This window comes from Furipterus horrens, unplaced genomic scaffold (genome assembly GCF_987537825.1).
Source record: "Furipterus horrens unplaced genomic scaffold, mFurHor1.1.pri manual_scaffold_1, whole genome shotgun sequence".
Taxonomy (NCBI): Eukaryota; Metazoa; Chordata; class Mammalia; order Chiroptera; family Furipteridae; genus Furipterus; species Furipterus horrens.
In genome coordinates this window covers 141,472,753-141,492,594 of record NW_028327171.1, presented here as the reverse complement: position 1 = coordinate 141,492,594, position 19,842 = coordinate 141,472,753, and the positions used below count along the sequence as shown (strand labels likewise).

Below are 19,842 nucleotides of genomic sequence, written 5' to 3'. Positions count from 1 at the left end.
CAGTTTTTCAAAGCTTGAACTTCATGATGGTCCACTACTATCTTCTCAATATGCTTCTAAATGGGGATAATGGCCAATATTCCCAAGTAAATTTATTTTTGCTTAACAGAATTGAAGCAATTTTCCTGAACTCAACATTTTAAAGGTAAGAAATCATTGCTTTCTCACAAAAATGTTGAGAAACATCCCAAAGGGCTCATCGGTATCGAAATAGTAGCTGGTGGGGATCCATGACTTGTCACCTCTATCGCTGCTGGTAGTTATAGGTGATATACACATAAAAAGAAAATATTTCTCTCTGCTATGAAAGGGTATGGGTTCATCAGACTCTGTCTTTTGGGGCCCCAAGAACCAAAGGGTTCTGATTCAAATAGTGTCTCGCATAGTAGAGAGAAGAAAATGGTTCCATCAATGAAAGTTGAAAGCCACAAATGTTTGTCTAATGATGATACTGACCACTTGGTTATTCACATACACCTCTTTATAATTTAGGGTAGTTATCTAACACCTCTACATTGGTTGAATGTTATTACCCAAAGAACAGTTTATATATAGACAGACTGAATACCTGATATGGCTTTAGGCATTTTGGGAGAAGGTGCCTTGGACTTTCCTAAAACTGGTCTAAGAAATATTCTGATGGAGTCTGTTCCCACTGTCAGCATTAGTTATGTAAACATGTCTGTGTCTAATATTTCCAGTTGGACCAGTTGTGTAGTTTATGTTTATTTATATATTAGCTGCAGTGATTCATATATCCTAATTCTAATTTGCAAACATTGTAACTGGTTTATAAGTAAACACATAATACTTATATTATTTTCTGTTATTTACATTTTAAGTTATCCATTGAAATTCAACCAAAAAAAAAAATCTGAAGAAGTTTGGTTCTCATGTACAAAAAAACTTTAAAAGTTTCTTTTAGACATTGACACAGATGTTGAGGTTCCTTCAGTTTGTATTGGATCTGAAAGTATTCCCACCCAACATGTTGAATGTCAGAACATTACATTTCCTTTTATAGTTTTATAATCCAATAGATAAAATGTACTTTTGGTTGTACCTGAGCTCCCACCACTGACCATGAAAAGATTGAGTTACATTTAATGCTATTTTTCACTGGTGTGTCTAATTCAGCCATTGAGGGTGGCACTAGGACTGTGGGTAGTTTCTACTTTCACTCTTGAGGGGCTACCAGTTCTTCTAATTGCCACAAGAAACCAACAATAATCAGCAAAGCACAAATAAAAATTGCATATGTTCAACCTTTTTGTTGTTCAAAACTAACAACCTCATGAAGGTTTTAGAAACTGTCACATAGTTAAACTCCTAACTGCATGGAGATTTGCAAGTTGGGGCTTCAGTAAAAAAATGTTTTTTAGTGTACACGCAAGTTCAAGTGAGGTGGATGTGCATTGAGTACTTGGTGACCAACATGACTCATTTTAATGGTAGGTACTGTGGCAGAACTCTCTCCTGATAATAGGAAAAGTAAAACCTGGTGGAAGCAAAAGAAGCAACGTGTCTAGTCCTAGAGCAAGGAGAGAACTGTGGCGCTGGGAGCAAAGGAGCATGAGGAGTGTCCTAGCTGGAGTGTCCCTGAACGCAGAGGCTGAAACAAGGAATTAAATGCAGGTCGGTTATCCCTAGAAATAAGTGTGAGAGGATGGAAACCATGAGGTGGGCAAGATTGGGGCAAATCCAAACAAGGTACTATAAGGGTCCATAAGGTCCCTGTTGTTGAAGATGGGACCTCTGAGAAGCATGCCAATTCCTCTTGGAAATGCCTGTCCTAAAGATACGTGGCTGAAACATTCAGCCATAGGTTCCTCTCTCTCATCAGTTGAGGGCTGCCCTGAGGGTGTTAACTCCCCCACGTTTCCCCAGTAAACTTGAGAAAGCATATTGAGTAGGTTTCTACAGTTTTGAAGAAGGCTCTGAGGCAGAAATTAGGAAGACTCAAAAAATGTTCCAGTGACCTGGGCTTGCCAGGAACCGCCCACTCCCTGAAGCCATGGCTGAAATTAGAAGGGAAATTGAGGATAGGGAAACAGGGTTTTTTAATTTTTGTGCTACAAATAGTCCTCATCAACAGCATCTGACAAATGCTGGGGAAAGGTATAAAGACAGCACAAAATTGTTATGCACTGAATGTTTGTGTCACTCAAAAATTCATATGTTGAAGTCTCAACACCAAATGTGATGGCATTAGGAGGTGGGTCTGTGGGAGGTGATTGGGTCATGAGTGTGGAGCCCTTATGAGTGAGATTAGTGCCCTTATGACACCATCTGCAAACCTGGAATGGGGCCCTCACCAGAATCTGACCATACTGGCACTCTGATCTCAGACTTCTGGCCTCCAGAACTACAAGAAATTTCTGTTGTTTATAAACCACACAGTTTATGGTACTTTGTTATAGCAGCTTGAACTGATGCTGGCTCCAAAGATAAATCTGATTTTCTGCAAGTTTTAGCTTAGCTTTTTTTATGGCAACTAAATTGTTGTAAACAAAGTTAAATAAAATAAAATAAAATAAAAATGCAAGGACATAGAATCTTTCCTTTCCCAGGAGACCCTATCAAAATCAGAATTAGAAGTGTTTCAAACTTAGCTACCTATGTAGTCACAACACTGCCCTGACAGGAAAGGCGTGGCTTCTCACAGAAAATCTATCCTCATTACATCATTCCTTTCTCTATCCCTGTAACCACCAAACACCTCATGCAGAGCCTGATCAATGTAGGTAAGCTAGACCCTCAGCCACCTTCTCTGAAGTCTCCATCATATTAGTCAGGCAGAGATTATTATATTTGAAATGACAAGTCACAGCTTACCCTGAGAACATGATGGGGGAAGTTAAACTCAGCAATAATGAGTTAAAAAGCCTTTGGTTTCTTTTTGAAAGCAGCAAGCTTGCTGGCCTATTTGATATGACAGTGAGAGTAAAATGATCTATAAATGATCATTTATAATTTATAAATAACTAAATTATCTATTCAATGTGTGGTTGCAACATCTATCCAATCACAGTACCACCTAGGGTTCCCAGATAAAATGCAAACATTGCATAGGACATACTAAAAAAAAAAGGATTCGCTATTTATCAGAAACTCAAATTTAACTAGTTATTCTTTATTTTTATTTGCTAAATCTGGCAACTTTAGTGCCACCTCCAAACAGGTACAAAGAGCAGCTTATTAAAACAAGACAGTAAATGTTCTGGAATGTTGTTCTAAAGGCTCTAGAACTTTTCAGTAGCAGCAATATTTCAATAAATTAACGTGTGAATTAACTAACAATTTACATATTGTTTTATCAGGGACATTTCTAAAAACTTTTCAAAGCATTTCAATAATTTATTTTATCACAACATGGCAATTTATAATTGCAAAAACACTGTGATAGTAAATAGGAAAACTCATTTCAAATAATGTCATATGAGCTTGCAAGTGACTCCCATGTACTTTAGAGTAAATACACATACATTTAAATGTTTTCATATGATTCACCTAAATAATCTCCAAAAAATAAAATGGAAATCAACTTCTAAGTCCAAGAACAGTTCTGCAGAACTCTTCTATGAAGAGAAACATCAAAAAACCACAAGAAGAGCCGATTCGTTTTAATTGCAAGAGTCTTGTTCCAGCTCACCTTCCAAAACAATTTCATTCACACAGAAATCTTCTGACAGTTCCTGCTTAGGATGCCAAATAATCCCTGCCTTTTCATTCATTCACTCATTACCTCTCTCAAAAGAGAATGTGCAGTTACCAGAATTTTATACCATTAGTGCTCCAAGAGTGTTTTAAAGGCAAACCTATAAAAGGAAAGTAAAAACAAATCAAAGTTAATTGTGACTGGCTGGAACAAAATGCTTAAATCAATAGGAGAATGGCTCATCTGCTCATCATTTACGCACATTACCTGGGAGACCAATACCTCCTGCGGGGCCTGATTTTTGATACAGATATGCCTTTACGGCATTCTCCAGACACAGGGTAAGGAAGCCCAGACCTCCTTCTCTGACTCCCCCTCTCATTATCCTCTTTGCACCTAATAACCTATTCACTTACTTATCCTTATTTTTTTCTGTGTTGTACATTTTTCATTGTGGGGGTGAGAGGGGTGCTCATGGATACAAGGAACTCTAGGGAGTAATAACACTACTGTATTAAGAAGCTCAGGGCCTCCCTGCAAAGCAGTCAGAGAAAGAGGCACCCATATCTGTGTTTGGATTACTCTCTTCTCTTAGCCAGGCTCCTCACTGAATACTGTGACTTTCAAAAAAACCCAGGAAGTAGAATGCATCTCCTTTCACAAGTCATCCCTTGAAGAAAGAGTTGTTGTTGTTACTGTTGTTAAGGTATTAGACACAAATTAAGAGAAATAAAGCCCTCTAATGTGAAAGTAGTGAGTGTCTCCAGACACACAGTAAGTAGGTGAAAGACATAGGGGAACAGCAATGCGCTGTTGGAGCCTCTGGCTTTTGGAAACCATGCATGCTCCTGCCTCTCATCAGTAAAGGCTGATGTGTTAGGGTAAAGACAAACCCGTTTCTGACCCTCTGCTGCCTCCACAAATGCCCTTCACCATGGCCAGCATCCCAGAAATGGAATGTAAGATGTATCTGCCATTGAAAGTTCATATGCATCTCTGGATCAAACACACACAGAAAATTTAAGTATGTTTAAACAAGAGGGTTGCGTGGATACGTTACCTCTTTTTTGGAGGGGGAGGGGATTATCCAAATGAAAATCTTGCAACTCTACATTGTTGTTGGTGTTAATGATTTCCATGGTGGGGAGGGGGCTCAAAAAGTTTTGAAATAACTAATTTTTCTTATTCTATTTCACAATTAAATGGATGATGCGTAATTGCTATTATCATATATTTACTGGCAATTGCCCTCTTTTAGCCCTCTAGCTTTACATTTTTTTTATTTGTGTATGTAGATTACTTAACAGAAAAGTATAGAGATGACCACATGTGTATAGCACATCATGGACTAAGCCTACATTGTATTTTTAGCCAACTCACCCAAATAGGCTAAATATGTGAAAGTTAGAGATACAGTTCTCACTTTAAAATGGGAGTCTAAATAAAAATGGAAAACCTAGAAGCACACTGATACAGTGGGGGGGAGGATAGCATTGTGCAAAGGACAACTAGAGGAAAATTGTGATGATGTTCAAAAGGGAAGAGAATAAGATACCTCTGATAACCGGCTTTAGCGCTGTCTATTGCCTGTTGGTTTGTGTTCCACCTGCCACTTCCTCAAAGCATCTTGTTATTATTATTTTTTTTTTTAGGAAAGGACATTCATGACCAATAACAATGTTACAATGACGGTAAGGGTAGGATTTAAGATATATTTTTTTTAAACACCTTTAACAAACATTAAAAAGCCACCAAGGGGTTGGACAAGGGGGGTGGGGGGAGGTAGATACCTAGCTCAAGGGTTTATTTAGTGACGGTTCCACTTTTTCACTCACTGTCTGCAAATCAGCATTTTTAGTGGACAAAGGGCTCAGCGTGGCCTTATGATTGCTTCTTTTCAAATGGTAATGGCTATCCTAACTCCTCTGCCAGGTTTTTCTTACCAGAGCACAAATTGCAGTTTACAAGGCTCAGAGGGGGAAAAAAAACCTTAGCTGAATATCTTTTTTTTATTCGACAAACTGACATGTAAATTACCCTTTAAGTGCTCCACTCTAGGGCTCTGATCATCTCCTAATTGTCACAGTCAATTGTAGCCAACAGTCTCTTCAATCCCAAGCGCTTTGACAACAAGCACAAGGATCAAAGCAGAATCAGCTCCCTTCAATATCCTTCTGTTTAGGATGCTACAAAACGCCTGAAAAAGAAAGGTGTAAGGGCATTGCTGTAGAGGAAACTGAGAGTAGCAAGTATTACAATAGTCATTTTCTCCATCTCTAAAATTATGCTGTATATGCTGCTGTGATCTCTAAACACATGTGCAGAGCAAACATATAAACCTCCCCAGCAATTAATATGCTTTTAAGATTATACTAACATGGGAGCTTAACAAACAACAACTATCTCCACAGCTTAGGAAAACTATGACACAGTTATGGGATAGCAATCATTTCATAGCAGCTTGAGCATCAGAAACTATTATCAAACATATTCTATATTAGAGCATAAATTCCAAAGCATAGATTTTATTACTTAATTTGGTGTCAGAATTCACTGCTCCTTCCAACTAAATAGCCCATTGAAAATTCTAGTTTTGTTTCATTAACCCAGAAATGTCCAGCTGAAAATGTGCCCCCAAATAAATAAGAGATGTAACACGAAACAAATTCAGAAGAATGCTGTTTCCCTTCCTAGAGGTAACTCCGTTTTATTGCTTTACTGGGAACAAACTAATTAAAAGTCATTACGTGATCTACAAACATGATTCCTAAATAAGACATACTTACTAGAATCATTACTTAACAAAATATGACAATTCTTTCAAACTAAAGCAGTTATCAAACATCACTAACTTCTTCAAAAGATTATTTATGCTTCCCTCAATAGAGTCAAATTAATTGTCAAACATAACAATATAAATAATTTAATTTGGAGGAAAGAGAAACATTAATAATAAATCTGTATAAAATAGCCACTTCAAAAATAACCCAAAGGTTGTCAGAAAAAAAGTGAGAAACGGAAAGAAATCAGAGGTGCATGTGACACTCCTTCCACAGCTTGTCTGTCTCATTGTACCCAGGTATTACACACAGACAGTGTGTAAGGTCACACAGTGATTGACAGACAGTATTCCCATGCTGAAGAAAAGAACTAAAAAAAAGAGGCAGCACATACTTCAGGCTCCTTTCTCAGCTAGTTCACTCAAATTCCCATCTCGGGGTTTCCCATCCCTCCCCTCAATTTCACCTTGAGTTCTCAGGTTTGATTGAAGAGCTTCACAGAAGGGTCTATTACAGATTGAGGAATGATCCATTTCACATCTGAAGCTCCAAAGAGCTACTTGTGAGGAGTCTTTGAGTGCATTTATCTCACATGTGAAGCTTTCTGCAAAATCAATATGGGTATTTTTCAGTTTGACAAGTCAACATGAAATATCACATAATAATAGAAAAACAGAGTTGTACATTTAAACATACCCAATACAGTTATCTATGACAAAGCTTATAGTTATTACTCATGGATATCCTTGAGTATGCCTACTCTAAATGTGTCCTGATAGCTCCGCTAAAGTGCATGGAACGAGAAACTGACTGTCACCATATTTCTGACTCCTCTATCCTGATTAACTCAGGTTTTGTGGTTCAGGGAGAGAATGGACAGGAATCACGACCTTTGTTTCCAATATGAGAGTGATATGAGAAATGGGAAGAAAATAACCGGAGGTGAAAAAGAGGAAGGAAGCAGACTAAAGGAGAACTCTAAAGAACTTTAAATTTAACTAATTGGCAATAACTGAACAAAATGGTCACCCAGACAATAGCAGTCACGTCTCAAGTCCCCACAACCACCACAGCAAACACTAGCAGAATAATGGACATATTTGCTTCAGTGTCTGATAATCTTTGACTGAATTTCAGGTCCATTTTACCCTCTGCAAAAGCCGGGGGAAGATAATTTAACTTCTCTAAATCTCTGCATTTTTGTTTTATTTTTGTATCTTGAAATGGAATGAATCCGATTTACCTTATAAGGTTTTGTGAAGATTAAACAAGTTGATGCATACAGCACCTGGCACATGGAAAACATTCAGTATCTGGTAAATATTGTTGAAATTATTAGTTTCCCTAAACCTCAGCACAAGGTCTTTAGGGTTCTAATCTGGTGCCATCTCTACTATTCCCTGGGCCTTTCCACATTGTTTAATGTCCCCAAGTTGTAGATGACATTTTTCTCAAAGAGTATGTCCATCTTGTTAACTCTGATGTAGGTCTGGGTAGAGGAGAGTCTTAGAAACAGTCTTCCTCCAACCAGGAAGGCCATCCCCATCAACCAAGAGAGGGAGAGAAAATCAGACGGGGTTTTGAGAAAGGGGAAGAACTCAGGTCTAGAGAAAAAATCAGTTGATCAATTCAAGCAACAAATGAGGTAAGAGTTATAGCATATGGTTTTTATTCATATGCCAATATTTTATCATTGAAACTGGGATTATCACTATATACTCTGCCATAGGAAGGACCTTCAAAAAAATAACTCTAAGGAGTGTATTGGCAGCCCAGATTTAAATAGCTCACTATAACTGCTTATCCCTTTCCATTATATTTTCCTATAGTCCATCATTACCTATGTAGTATTAACACCACCTGTAGTTAATTTATTTGTGTTTGGATTAACTAATTTGTAGATTACTTAAAACATATTTTTAATTTTAGGTTAATTCTCCCCACCACTAAGAATAATAAGCCCACAGTAGGCAAAACATGTGAATTTAGGGACATGAAAATTTATGTTAATATCAAAATAAGAAAAGCATCATTATAAAATGCAATTGAAGTCTAAAAACTCTTACCCTATATTTCAAAGTCAAATCACTAAATATAAACATCGTTGTATTTAATTAATTCAACCAATATGTATCAAGAACTTACACACAATATTGTTCATTTTTTAGCTACTGTCCTCCATTATTAAAATTAAGCTATAGTTTTCAATCCAAAACCAAATTAAAATATTTCATTAAATGCTGATATAGAATTACCAGAACAAATTGAAACAATCTCCTACTTAAAAAGGGTATTTCCTCGAAATTTTAAATTTATTTGTTTTGGACTCAAAATACATTTTTAACAAGGAAACAAGTTTATAAATGATATTTAAGTTCCCAGATTGACACATAAAAACCTGCTTAGTGTAGAATATACTTGAAACACACTAGAACCAAGTCTTAAGTGACTGTAGATAATAAAGTCTAAAATTTTAACCCTGTAGATGTTTACAAAGTATCATCAAACCCTGAGTTTCTGAATTTTGAGACATTAGGCAAGAGATCTGATAGAAAGATGGAACATCCATGCATTCATATGATCACTGTTCTCATCATCACCATCACATCAGAACCATCATTATTATTATTAACATATAAAATTTCACCCATCATATTAATGCGTGGTATCCATGAAGATAATGATGGTAGCCAATAGGATGACATTTCATCATCCTCCCCTTTAAAATAAGTGATGGAGAACTGCACCAAACTGTCAGGACCTCACTCTCTCTGGCACTTAAACCTCTTCCATGATGTTCATTTCTCAGCCAGGACTCTACACATTTTTTAAATGTTTTCAGTTAAGCAAATGAAAGCTGTGAGGTATGACTATTTCAACATCACCTCCTTCTGAATTTTGCCTTGTATGTACAATGACCAGATTCCTTAAGCACAACTTTTAAAAGTCTAGAAAAGAAGTTAGTTAAGGACCTGTTAATATATCCCTTTGGCATGCTGGTAGTACCTCAATTAAATCACAATGTTGAGGTGAATATTTTCCTTTTTAATATCTCAATGGAAAATAATTTCACAATTTCTCTCAGTTATTTAAATATTTCAAAAGTCATCTTCATTATCAAGTTTTTTTTTTTGTCTTACTCCATTTCTGGTTTTGATTTTGATTGTAAACCTTCCTACTCAAAACAATGAGTGATACCTGACTTTCAAGGACTGCAGGTGTAGCATGAAGTAGTATCCTGTACTTCAACTAAAAACAAACAAACAAAATAACCTTAACTATGAACACTCATTCCTGCCAATTGTTCATATTTTCAAGTAAGTAGTAGTACCCTACAGTTTGCTATTCACCTAAATGACCTCTGGCCTCATCAAATTATAATCACAAGACATATACATACCCCACTTAAAACCTGAATTGGGGGGAGGAGGAAATGCAGAGTCACTGTTTAATGGGTACAGAGTTTCAGTTTTGCAAGATGAAAAATTTCTGGAGCTCCGTTGCACAATAATGTGAGTATTCTTAACACTACAGAACTGTTCACTTAAAATGGTTGAGATGGTGAATTTTACATTATTTTCTACCACAATTTAAAATTTTTAAGTAAAAAAATAATGTCGTGAAACTGCTTGAAAAAAACTAGTGCATTAATTCAATAATAAATGAATAATTATAGAACATCTTTAAGAAAATGAATCAAGGATATCCTGATTTCCAAGTGTCAAGCAACCAGAACCTTAGATTTCAATCCTAATTTATCTGCTGTGAAAACTTCCTGCAAAATCATCTATAAAGTATTCAAATCAAAATAAACTAATATTTGACTTAGGAGAAACTGCACATGAAAATGCTGGTCAAAACTAAATAAATCAATGAAACTCAGATTACAGAATTTCACTTCTCTTCTGAAAGATTCAAACAGTGAAACACAAGAAAACCACCACCCCCAGGTGCTCTGTTCTGAGGCTGTACCTACCCCACATTGTCACCATTTAGAATGTCAAAATTTCACTGAATTTGCAGTGGACCAAGCAAAAAATGAGGCTCATTGAGACAAAAATACTGGAACCCAAACCAGACTAGTTTTCAGTGGTTTCTCTGTTTTGGTAACAGAAGTTCCACAGTATCTTAACACTCACTTTCTTTAGGGTTGATTATTTTTTTAACATTATTTTTTACGTTTTCTTAAAAGTTCCATTACAAAATAAAGATTTTTTTTTTCAGAATTCAGGGACATAATGCTCTTTTTGAGCAAGTTAAGCAATTTTACATTTATCCCACACAAGGTTAGGAGACAGAAGTAAACAAAATAGGACTATGAAATAATGAGGGAAGTTTGTGGAAATCACTACCTTTAACTTAAAATCCCACCTCATATACACAAAGTGAAATCAATCAAAAGCAAAATTAGATGGCTACCCCTTTACAGTAAGATCCCACAGATAAAATGACAGGATAAAAGTAAGAAACAGAGTGCAATGATTTTAAATTTTTATTAGAATTTTTCTTTCCATATGCATTCTATTTCAATCATTCAATCATCTAATAGTTTGCTTTTAACATTTATTCTTATATTCTCACAGTTTATTACATTAAAGGTAGAAAATCATTGTAGTCCAGTGTGAATTTGAGGCTTGTAATAATATTTATAGTTTTAATAGTAATACTTACCGATGACTAACATATTTTGGCATTTACATTATCTCCTTAAAACAAACATATGAGGTGCATATCAATATCCCTCTGAGACATGAGGAAACTGAGGCTTTGAGAGACTAAATAACTTGGCCAAAACCACACACGAAAAAATGCTGTGCTCTTAACCACAAAGCTCCCCTGGACCTTGATGAACTGTTACAAGTGTAGCTTCATTTCAGTGTAGATTATTCTTTTACATCATCTATTACCAACTCTTCCTTTATTTATTGTTTGATAAATGTGTTCCCTCTTGCTTTGGGGGTCTCCTATTGCCCAATAGTTTCTGAATAGAAACCATATCTTACACACAGACACTTGTTTTGATTGATTCCGTGACTGAACCAAATGTCATTGGCCAGCATAGCCACTGCCCAGCAGCAGCAGGTCTCTGTTCCTCTGCTACCTCTCCAAGTATTCACCAGGCAATCAGGTTACAGACCACTCACTACAGAAAGCAACATCCAGAATGACGTGTATTTTTAAATCTACTTGAGTTCGGGACTATAATCACTAGCAATTCAGGGTATTCCAGAAGACACTAGTTCCCATGCAAGTACCATAATCAACAACAACAAAGAACATAAAGACCAGCACAATTAGCCTTTTCATTTTCCTGCTTCAAATCTGGATTCCCTTCCACAAGACCCTCTATGACCAGGTGAATGTATTCATGAACAGAGTGAGAGCACACACTCCCATGTTACTCAGGGCCAGCCTTAGAATCCATGAATAGTGAAGCTAGACTCCTAAGGGGTCCATGGTCATGCCATAAAATTACATACAAGAAAAAAATGTGGTCCAAAGAAATAAAATGATTTGCTCAAGGTCATAAGCAAATGAGTGAAAAAGAGACCTTAAACTCCAAGTTCAGTGCATTTTTTTACTTATGAAAACATTTTGAAACAAAGGCCTGCTATGTGTCAAAGAAGATACTAGATACTTTACATACAATATTTCATATAATCATCACAACCTTCACAAAAAAATAAGTATCCTTACTTTTTTTATAAATGACAAAGATTAAGTAATTTAACTAAATTTACATTTCTAGAAAGTAGCAACTGCAGGGATCAGTTATTAATACCTTATTTTTAATACAATGGTCAAATTTTTACCAAAAAAATTAATCTGAAAGAGACAGTGGTTCATTTATGTTGAGATTAGAGCAGGAAAAGGTGTAAACTTAAGGCCTGGGGAATTTTTAAGAAACATAAAATGAAGGTTTTCCAAGAACATACCAATCTTTATTTTTATTTTTTATACCCTGCTTTTTTCCCACAGGTTTTAGGTTGACTTTTTTAAAAAAACTGATAAAATAAGATGACCTCAATTTAAAACAGGTGAGTGAGTCTTAAAAGAAAATGCAATGAAATTAAGAGAGACAAAATTTTTGCAAGGAAATTTTACATGTTATAAATTCAAATATAAGCTTTCATACAGGCTACATGAAGAAGGAAAAATTATCCATTACATAAATGTCAGTATCTTCAAAACAAAGAACAATCCATTTTCTCAGGAGAGAAATAATTATTTCTGATATTTGGATCCTAGAGAAATTTGTCCCTGTGCCTTCCTTGAGAAAGCAAGGCATAGAGCAAGGAATGGTAACCTCAATAACTTGCTCCCAGCTTTCAGAGGAGTGCATTGCATAGTGCTGTGTATTGCACCCCCTTTGTTAGTGCAAGGCACCAATATGACACTATGCAAAATCAGTCATGGCACTTCTTTGGAAGCAGCATGCTAGTTGTCTCAGGGAAAAGACAGAGGGAGGAGAGGACTGTGCAGAATGGAAGGGATGCTGAACCAATGTGCAAGCCCTGCACAAACAGAACACTATTGCTCACTCCTTTAATACCTACAACACTAAACCCATCTCCAACTGGGAGACATTTAGCCCCCATCCACTTGCTTAATCTGACCCCAACAGGATTCATGCTTTCTAACCTCTTCTGATGCAGAGGAACAGATCAAAACCAGTGGCCTCTGCAACAGACCCTCGTCTAAGTTGTCCAGAGGAGAGTGTTTGAAGTGAGCAAGGGACACATTTTGACAGTGGTGTGCTCATAGGCTGTGTCAGTTCGTTGGTCAGATAGAGGCCCACCACCTGAGAGCTTTGCAGGGAGCCCAGTTGTCATTGGCAAACCTCTGTTAGAAGCCATTACTCCCATTAATTTACTCACTCATTCATTGAGTTAACAAATACTTACTAGTAATGATATGTCTTCATTTCCCAGGGTAACACAGAGCCCCTTTCTAGTGAAGCTTGTAGGTTAGCTTCCACCTGAAGAGGCTTTTAACCTGGACAACTCAAGGAAAGAGCATGGAGCTGAGGAACTAATGATTAAAAGTCTACCTCTTGCTTCTTTTCATAAAAGGCTGTGGGAAAGTTCATCTAGAAATCTATAGAGTGGCCCTTCTTTGGGCATTAACTAAAAACTGTGGTCTTGCAATTTATTTCATTATTCTAGGCCTTCAGTCATTTTATCTATCAAGAATGAAATTAATACCTGCAATAAACACTTTATAATGTCATGTGAAAGAAAAAAGGAGTAAAATGTGAAAGCTTAAATAGAAATATAATCTCTGAAATGTGTGCACATTGATAAAATGGACTTTAGTTATTATTACGTAAGTACACCTAAGTAACTGTCACAGTTAGAAATTTGTGTTAAGAATACAAGACAATGAAGTTAAAAGGAAAAAAACTGAGCAATTTGTACTATCTAAATACTAGACAAGTAGGTTAATTTAAAACATTCCATTGTTTATGCATTGAACTACTCATTGAATTACAAATATAGCCCTCTTAGAATGTTAAAAACATAATTAGAAGTAGCCTGAAATGGAAGCGCCTGTGCACTCTTATCTGTTGATGTGTAGTATGGTCATGTAAAAAACAAAACATACTTTAAAATCATCAGTTCACATTATTGAGCAAAGTTGAGAGCACGCTATTCCAGAGAGAGCTGCACATTCACTTACAGCTCTTCTAACTGAAACTAGAGTTGTCATCTCCCCTCCCAACTCACGAGTTACACCAAAGGAGTGTAGTCAGCTGGAAAACAATGAACACTTGTCTTGACTGTACAGATTAAACCAATTTTAAGCATTTAACATAAAAGGGTACATCACAAGATGCACTGCACAACATTATTTACACGAGGTCAAATTCCCACCTTTTTCTCATCCAGATTGGCTAACACGTACTAAGGGTTGGATCTATCACTTTCAAAGTTATCTGTCTATATGCCATAAAAGATTTCACTGAAAGGAAAGGGCCAGTTGGATACTTCACTTTGTAAAAAGTATTGCTAGGCATCTATATGTAATGTTCTCTTTGCACCCTTTAAAATATACCTAACCTCTTACTTTTTCCTACTCAGTCTCCCAGATTCGAGGCTATTTAAATGCTCTGCAGGCCCCATGCACCATTACTTCGGGAGGCCAATTATATGAAACAGATTAAAATGTGCCCATATCCCACATTAATCATTTTTCTGTAAAAAACTTTGAAAGAATTTTTATAATTTTGTTTCTGAAATATTAGGCCTCAAGTAATTGCTGAATTTATAATCAACCATGATTTCCAAGTGCTCACCAAGCATACAGAGAGGAATGCTTGCAGAGTGAAAATGATGAGCCTAAAAACTGTTCAAATGCAATAACGTTGTTATGATCTTGTCTCTGACAATGAATGAAGCTGACAATGTATTTTGCTTATATTTGCTAATCTGGATTTCATACTAATTATAATTTTCAAACGATATAGATCATCCCCCTAGGCCCCTGAAACTTGTCAACTCTGAAGAGCCTTCACTTTGTAAGATGTGGCCCTGCCCACATCAGCCCCACATATCCTCTTCCAGAGACGAGGCACAGAAGTCCCTGGAGACTGAGTCAACCAACACCCAACCCAAGGGTTGGGCTCTGTGCACTAGTGCCTGGTCTTTTCTGGATGGAATCTTACACTGGCAGCCCACACTGAGATGGAAGGGGTACCTTCTTTGAGCACTCATAATCCCCACAATGTAGAGTGGCTACTCTTGGCTCCCTGTTTAAAGCATTTTTTTCATATCTTCAAATAAAATCCTCTTTTGAGGTCCATCTGGATGTTAGAAGAAACAATATAGAACTGACCGCATTCTCTCTCATCTACCTGAAAAACTATCCAGTAGAAAAACTCCCCAGAAATATTAAATAGACACAACGTATACCTCTTACCACCTCATATTCAGTCGTCCGAGGCTTCCTAAAGGCAGCTGATCACCCAGGCTCCTCCCACTATGGTCCTCAGTAGTAAAGTGGGCTAGGGCCAGCAGTTGCCTCGCCCACTACTCCCAATGTAATAGCCCACATTATTTATGCTGTAAGACTTTTAAAAAATTATCTGAGGAAAAACTGGGAATTGTGTAGGTAAATATGATGTATTGTTTTAATTTAAAATTCCAGGGAGATTTTTCAATATTTTTAATTCTGATTTTCTTATAAATGTTCCATTAAACCTTAAAATGAATACTTGTGAGTGAAATCATTTGGCATTTGTCTTTTTCTCATATGTGGAATTTAATGGACAAACTGAACTAACGAGCAAAATAGAGACATACTCATAGATAGAGAGCAGGGTAACAGCTCTGGAGTGGGGGGCTAAGGGTGGAGGGATCATGCAAAAAAGAGAAAGACTCATGGACATGGACAAGAGTGTGGTGATTGGGGGGAGAGGAGTATATGGCAAATAAATGGTAATGGAAAAAAATACAATAAAAATTTTCCAACATAAATTGGGACCAAATGCTTTGCCATTTATAAGCATCTCCCTAATCTGTTCTTTCTCTTTATTCATTTAATAATAGTTGAACACCTTTTCTGTGCCCTAAGTCCTCCCAAGGGCACTATGCTGAGTCCTGTTGAGTAAAGTAGACAACAGAGTCCCTGGGAATAAGGAAGTCAGCAGTTGCAACCCATTCTGGTGACTTATGTAAGTGCTTCTGCATGGCTAAACCTGTTTTACGAAAATTCAGTCCCATTTCTCCTTGTTCTGCTCATGGAGTAAATAAACAACAGCCAATCACTATCCTCTCCAACACAGTCTTCCTGATACTTAAAACAGTCAAATATCTTTTTTTGTTCTTGTTTAAAATAAACTAATTTTTCTGCAAAGAAAAAATTACATTTGATGTGCACAACAAGCCGATATAACTCCTTTGCTGTGTCATCACATTGTCATTGATATTAAAATATAGAATATGACTTTTCAGTCACATTGAATGGATAAAGGAAAAGATAGTTCCATGTGACCAACCAGTTTCTTAGGCATTAATCTATGTACTAATCTCGATAATGCCATTCTAAGAAAATGCACTATTATAGAACAAAAATTTTGCATCCTTGCACTAGATGACAAAAAAAAAAAATAACTAATAGTTCTCTATCCCTTATGACTCATATTGGAGTACCCAGCGCCCCCAAAATCAAGACACACGGTCACTGAACCACATTATTATCCCTTCAGAAGACTATAAAATGTGTACATCATTCATTCATTGACACTGAACTTGTGCCAAAACTATTAAGAGCACATATTAATAGATATCCCAAATGTGTAGGAATGACTACATAATAAAATACAAAATGAAATTGGCATTCACTATTAATTTGTCTTTTATAAATGATTAAGTAAAGCATATGAAGGAAATAAAAGGGCATTATAAACCCTTTTATCATGGGCTGAAGAGATTTTTCTTAATCTGGGCTCGCACACAGCCAGTTTAGAAATATACATAATTGCGTATGGTCAACATCATATCACTGCCAGATCACACACTAAACAGATAACCACTATCATTATAAAAGCGACTTCCTTGACCTCATATTTTGGTCTGGCTAGGAATTCCTGTATTTTCCCAGATCGGCTGTTTCACAGTGCCAATCTAGTGCTGTGCATGTCAATTTGTACCATTATAAGTGACTGGTGCCTTACAGAGCTTCCTCTAAAACACACTTATATGCATATGAATAGCGTAAGTTCAAGAAATATGATCATAGTTGTTCTTGCAGTGCTTTTTAAAATCTGAAGTCTATGTGTGTTTTTCTATTATAGCTAAGGTACAGTGTGTGTTATTTGGCAGCTGAATTTGACATGAAAATATAAAAGGTTTGGGCAACCACATATTTGGAAATAGAAATCTTTCCTGAAAACATGGCTTTGGTTTTTAAACACAGCTAAATTTCTGGAAACTTCAATTTGTTAAAGACAGCCAAGACTTCAATCATATTTAACATATTCCTGGGGTTTACATATAGTGTTTCAAAGTAATAAACAACATCTTGTTTGGAGTAGCATGAAGAAAATGAGGCAAGCACTTCTTTAGAGTAAAAGCTCTACTTTTAAAAATAGTTTGGAGACTCATTCTTATGTTGGTAAAATCACGAAGCACTATTCAGCAAACAAAACATGATGAGCTCAATTCGAGTTGGTAAACATTTTTAGCTGGCTTCATGTAAGAATTTTCATGTAACCATAACTTCAAGAATGGATCCCTTATAATGGAAACTTGAGGGGCCAATTTTTATTAATTGTTAATAAGAACAGTGGTGTCAAATTTGCACTTGAAAATCAGAAGAGATGTGATGACAACAGTAATTTGATTGTTTGAACAATTTTTAAAATCACATTACAGTGCACTAAAATGCATCTGCATTTACTCACTAGCATGCTCATTGTAGTGACCAGAGAGCCCTCAGACTTGGTTCAGTAGCAGAAAATAGACTACTTGCATAAGATAGGGTCTATATATACTTTACCTCCAGCATATAAAACTTGCAATAAATCTGTAAATTCTTTGCATGCTTTTGCCTCATTGATCTAAACATGATGGTGATGGCTAAAAACCCTTACATCACTTAGTAAGAATAACAAGCAGTTTTCAATAAGCAAAACATGATGAGTCAAAGTAATGCCATTCAAGGAAAGAAAGGCGTAGGGATCTTTCTCTATATTCTATGTAAGAAATCGGTCAAATTTAATTTAACCATATTTTTTCTCTGAACTCAGTGAACAGGAGCTCAGGAACTCAGAAAACAGAACATCTGTTACAAGAACAATTCACAGCAAACTAAGAAACATACAAATATCTTGCTCTGTGGCCAATACTCTTTTAATTTGCCTGCATGTTATTTCTAATTTTTTTAGATAATATTTTATTTCTAGTGGTTGATAGGTGAAACATGGAGTTCATCTAAAAGTTTAAAAGTTGGTGACATGTTATGCCCCATTCCCACCACCTGTAATCAAAGCCACTACTGGAGTAGACCTCAAAAGTACAAAGACTGTAAATAAGTTTGTCTGGGACAGTGTCTTTATTTGACTGTGCAACTAGCACAGTGTCTGGCATATAGGAAATGCTAAATAAATGTTAATTTGGATGAATGAACATTCATTTCTTTAGATAAAATGCTGACTGCTCAAGGTATCTTCTTTTAAAAATGTATATATTCCTGGAAAGAGAAGCACATACATCGAAGTGATAATGACCTTCAAAACCTGACCACTTCTCACCACCTCTACTGCTACTACTCTGGTCCAAGCTACTATCATCTCTTGCTTGGATTAGTCAAAAGTGCTCTCACTGGTCTCCCTGCATCCATCATTGCTTCTCTAGGGTATATTCTCAACACAACAGCAAGGGACCTTGTTAAAACTAAATCAGATGCCATCCCTCCTCATCTAACCCTGAGTCATTATAATGACCTACAAGAACCATTGTCAGATTTAGCAAATAAAAATATAAAAGCCCATTTGAATGGATAATTTTTAGTACAAGTAGGTTTCATGCAATATTTGGGAAATACTTATACCTTAAAAAATTGTTGTTTATCTGAAACTCAACTGAGCATCTATATTTTACCTGGCAACATTGCCTACAAGGTTTTACCTGACCAGGCACATGCACACTTGTGTGCATACAAGCACATGTTCACACACACACCTAAGTTCTCCTGTCCTGTTATCCCTCCTTTCACTGGGCCCCAGCCCAATGGCATTGACACTGGTCCTCAAATGTCCCAGGAGCACTTCTGCCCTGGGACTTTGTGCTGGTTATTTCTTCCGTGTGGACAGTTTTTCTCTCAGATACTGCTGCTACTCCCTCCCTCCCTTTCTTCAGGACTGTATACACCTTATTACTCAGGCTTTTCCTATATATCTTATCTAAAATTTCAATCCCTTTCCACTTTCTATCCTCCTTCCTCACTTTAATTTTTCCCAGCACACTTATCATTACTTAATATATTCTACATTTTACTTACTCATTTTGTATGTCTTCTCAAATGTAAGCTCCTTAAGAGGAGAAATTTTTGTCTGTTTTGCCCTCTGTTGCATCACTAATGCCTAGAATGAGCTCTGGCACAGCTGAAGCTCCATAAATAATTATCAAGTTAATGAATAATCATTAGTAGCAGTAGGAGTCATATAACTATTGCTATTAATTTATTGTTTTAATTTTATATTTATTTATTTTAGAGAGATGGGAAGAAAGGGAGAATGAGAGGGAGAGAAACATTGATGTGCAAGAAATACATCAATTGGTTGTCTCTCACATACCCCTAACTGGGGACCCGGCCTACAACCTAGGCATGTGCCCTGACCAGAAATCGAACCTGCAATCTTTCAGTTCTCAGGCTGCAACTCAATCCACTAAGCGACACCAG

The 19,842-nt window shown here is 36.5% G+C and overlaps 1 long non-coding RNA gene across 2 annotated transcripts in view; it reads right to left on the bottom strand.

The window, feature by feature from the left end:
* Positions 1-3,112: 3,112 nt before the first annotated feature.
* LOC150021989 (uncharacterized) overlaps positions 3,113-19,842 on the bottom strand; it is a 44,245-nt gene continuing 27,515 nt past the window's right edge. For both annotated transcript variants that reach the window (XR_016509144.1, XR_016509143.1), the window contains exons 2-4: positions 6,905-7,042; positions 5,696-5,855; positions 3,113-3,818 (exon numbers count right to left, since the gene is read on the bottom strand). This is a non-coding gene — a long non-coding RNA (uncharacterized LOC150021989). The remainder of the gene's footprint in view (positions 3,819-5,695; positions 5,856-6,904; positions 7,043-19,842) is intronic.